Below are 4,425 nucleotides of genomic sequence, written 5' to 3'. Positions count from 1 at the left end.
GCGCGCCTGCGTACTGACCCCGCCAAAGTTTCAATGCAAGGCGGGGACCAGATTTTAGACAGTTCATCCACACGGTGGCACTATTTACCATATAATCGACTGTTACCAGCTGTGGTTTTGTTTTCAACCCCTTTTCATATAAAGGTCCATACCGTCCATTTAATATTTATTCAGCATTTGAGCCACGGACCACCGTTTAATGAGATTTAGCCTCTCAGACCCAAAACTAAAAAATATTTTGTTATCGTTGGATAAGATATTTTGTCCACAAGTCCATGTGTATTGATGATGTTGGTACCATTATGAGAGATAACAGGCAGGCAAACGTTGAAACAATTCTTCTACATTCTCTAATTGTGTAGACTTCTTGTAAATTAAGTAATGCAGGTGTTTAACAATTTAAGTCTTTAGGGTGTGAAAACCATAAGGGTCGCTCTCAAGAGTTAAAGATCTATATAGGCCTAAAGGGTGGTTAGCAACTCCCCATCATTTAGCTGGGGACCACCTGGAACCCCTTCACGGCCAGCCCATAACCATTTACAGTATTTCTGGTTTATATTAACATAGCATAGCTCCAGGGCAAATTTCAGTTAGAAGTGAATGAAGGGGTTGGTGGTGACGTGATGTCACGGTGTCTCCATTTAAGTATGGATTCAACTCTTCAACATATGTGATTGAATTACAAGACACAAATAAACAGACATTACTTAACATTGTTTAGATTTGTCCTCTGCAATTTACCTATCATCACTAGGAGCAGTTGGAATTCAATGTTTTCACTCATTTCAATAGTGTTTTTCACATTTTTCACATTTTTCGCTAGTATTGTATGTTTCTACTGTATATTTTCACATAGATATGCAATGGGGCATCAGTGCATTTATGTAATCAATGTATTTATATAATAATGTATGGCAGATCATGTATTGCAATTGTATTTGGAATCATCTTTGGAAACCTATGAAGCACAAGTTTAGATTCTCATTTTGACCACCAGGCGGCAATATTGGTTAAACCATGCACTTTCTTCCACAAGCTGTCTTTACTTGACAGTCAACACAAAATCTATGTCTTCATTTGATTTCATCTATCAAAATGACAAAGAAGTGAAATGTGTTGTGCCATCGTGTTTCCTTCAATAATTTAACATTCTTCAGTTCTTCGGGTGTCAAGGAGTATGGTTGTCAGTCAGCCGACAGACATCAATCATTCACATTCACATCTTCAAATTAAACCCCACATTAACTTGTTCATGTGTAACATGTATAGTCTTATTCCACTAGGCTACTATTTCACTCCCATACCCAGGCCTGCATAGAGGCATTACGGTTAAGTTGTTTAGTCAGCAGTCAAACATCAAGGCTCAAATGAAACTTTTCTAAATCTCAGACAAACATTTTTCTACACCTGATATTGCCAATCTTCAGTTATGAAGAGCTTTGCATAGGCTCTATTTCACGCTAAAGCCAAAGAGAAGAAAATAAAGAGATGAAGCTTGATACATGATTATCATATATAATACATTATTTATTACACAAGCTATAACAAACTTAACTATTAAACCATAGTAAATGTACAACATAACACTTATTTACATTTAATATAATAATGCTGAATGTGCAAACTATTACCATTTACAAAATATCACGAAAGCATACTTTCTGTACAAAATAACATGAATAGGCTATACTGTTTATTTAAAACAAAATATCAAAGCATTACTGTAAAATAATGCCACTCAAAGAAAATAGTGACCGGTTGTCTTAGACCCATCTCGTATGGTGTCTGATAAAAAAAATAACTGAAATATCTCAGGTACAAGGATTCAAAAGTACAAATTAATCTATTTTCAATACCAATGCATGGCTCGGCTACATTAAAAAAAAAGAGCATCTCCCTAAACACACGTAAAGAAGAAATACACAGCTTCCAACGTGTTGTGAGTTTGCAGATCGGCTCTTTTCACTAAGATTGAAAAAAGGGCATAAGCTGTTAATTCATAATTGAAATGTAAGAATGTAGGCTACTTGAGTACTTGATGCACAGTGTACATCAAGGTGTTTGGCAGTCAACCTGCATCATTGGCAGGGTCCAGGTGTCTTGGCGATGCAGGTGGAAGATGGTCTCTGTGCATGGAGAAGAAACACAGGTGTTGGGATCAATGTCCAACCCTTTCTCTACTACAAATCTACAATACGAAAATTGAAATATGAAAAAAAAAATGAATTAAAAGCTTACATAGAGTAAGTTATGTCTCACCATAAAGATAGTTACTGGTTACCGATTACGTATTCAAACAATGCAAGTCACGAAATGTTCAAAATAAGTATTCATTTGATACTCAACATTTTATTCACAATATTGCATTCTTGTTTTTCTTGTTTCCACCAGCCGAAGGCATGGGGAGAGTATGTTTTGCCCCCCTTGTGAGTGTCCGTCCATCCGTCCGTCTGCGTACAGCTAATCTCCGCCACAGTTGGCCCGGTCGATGCCAAACTGTGCACACACACATTTCTCTCTATTACTTGCACATATTTCATCCATACATCACGCAAATCAGTATACACTATCTCTATAGTCATGTGTTCAACACAGATCTGATTTTTCATATATTACTCCTACACATTTTGTCCAAACATCACAAATGCTAATTATCCTGGTGGACCTGTACCCCGAGGGGTACTTTTTCTAGTTTATTTTAATTCCATCAAGGAGGGAGCTTAAGCGTTCCAATATGTACATAAATATAAGAGGAGAGTACAGACCCCTAACTCCAGTCAACAACGTACTGTAGCCTACAGTATATGGTTAAATGTTTAAAGGTTTGTTGAATGTGAGCTTAGCCTAATTTCTCTATTGTAGAGATCTGTATCGGTAGGTAAATTAAGGTGTACTTACCAGAAGGTGGTGTTTTCCAGTCAGTTTCCATGTCTAAATCGTCAGTCAAACATGGAAACCAACTCACCTGTGGCTGTTTGGGTGCTTCTTGTGAGGCCTCCTTCACTGGCACCTTCCTCAGTTTCACCCTTGGATTTTGGGGTTCATCGACCAAGATGCACGTCATGGTCCAATTTTCTCAAGCGTCCTGTGGGAGGAATTAACATTTGTGACGTGATAATTTCTTTCAATAATCTTTGAAAAGATTAGCTGTACACGGACGGACGGACGGACGGACACACGCGCACACGCACACACACACACAGTGCAAAACATACTCTCTCCCCATGCCTTCGGCCTGGTGGAGACAAAAGCGTGGGCACCCCTGATATACAGTATGTACCCTGGGCCAGAGCCCGGGCAGAGGCAGTTTGTGGTGGTTCTGGATAACCGTGGGTCTGACCGGGGCGAACGGTTCTCGAGTTACGTGGATTACAACCGTACACACACACACACAGATAGACAGACAGAGACATGGTGCATTTATAGATAGAAATACTCAAGTAAAGTAAAAAAACAAAACAAAAAAAGTGCTCAAAATTGTGCTCAAGTACAGTACTTGAATAAATGTACTTAGTTACTTTCCACCACTGATATTAAGCCTAAGGACGTACTTACTTGAAGGCGCTCGGTCCAAAACCTCTTCAGAACCAGACTCTGAGAGTCAGTGTAAAGGCCTTTCCACACCTCAAAACGGTCGACAGCCGCGCACGTCTTAAGCTGTGCGCAGTTTAAGACGTGCGCGGCTCTTTAGATAGTGTGGCAGCACCTATACAGAGTGGTCCTCTGTTACTTGCACTTTATTAACTTGCACAGTTGTATTTTGCAGTCACGATTTTATTGTTGAAAACTGTTTCCTGTTTAGCTGAGATGGGCACTCAGCCAACGAGTTCCACCTGGGGAAATGCTTGGTGGTGATTAACAAACATGAGGGGCAGTGCAATGTGGGTTATAGATGCACGTTTGGGAAGTGCAATAATGTGGAGTTCTATTGTTGAGGTTTGATTGAATGCCTAACAATTGCCTGTGATGTGTTTCAGTAAGGATTGGGCTGGACCATGTCAGGATAGCAGGGGGGGTTAAGATGTGCTGTTGTGATTATTGTGCTTATTTATGTTGTAGTGTGAAGGACTTATAACTTGTGTAGTTCACAGAAACTTGTAACATTTGTATGGTTTAAGGTTTTTTATTTATATGTATTTATTGTATGCTTATTTATGGTATGTTCTCATTTGAAGACACCCCTGTAAATGGCATAGTCCATTCTCATTATCTCCAGCTGGGTATAAAAGGCTGCCATTTTGCCAGTGAACTGAAGGTATATATTGCAATGATGCTGAAACTCAGCAGTTAACTAAGTTCCAATCAGTCTAGGTTGCCAACCGCCATAAAACCAGACAGAAGAAGAAGAAGAAGAAGAAGAAGAAGAAGAAGTGAACTGAAGTCTGTGCTGGGAGTAGAGAGCTTCCTATATTTATGCCAGTTGGT

The 4,425-nt window shown here is 39.3% G+C and overlaps 1 long non-coding RNA gene across 1 annotated transcript; it reads right to left on the bottom strand.

The window, feature by feature from the left end:
* Positions 1-1,616: 1,616 nt before the first annotated feature.
* On the bottom strand, positions 1,617-3,728 carry LOC306923120. Its single transcript, XR_013790001.1, has 3 exons — positions 3,556-3,728; positions 2,966-3,085; positions 1,617-2,126 (listed from the first exon to the last, which is right to left on the bottom strand). It is a non-coding gene; the product is annotated as an uncharacterized lncRNA (long non-coding RNA).
* Positions 3,729-4,425: the final 697 nt, after the last annotated feature.

This window comes from Electrona antarctica (assembly GCF_951216825.1).
Source record: "Electrona antarctica genome assembly, chromosome: 5".
In the NCBI taxonomy this organism is placed as follows: Eukaryota; Metazoa; Chordata; class Actinopteri; order Myctophiformes; family Myctophidae; genus Electrona; species Electrona antarctica.
The sequence above is the reverse complement of the archived record's forward strand: the minus strand, read 5'-3'. Positions and strand labels throughout refer to the sequence as shown.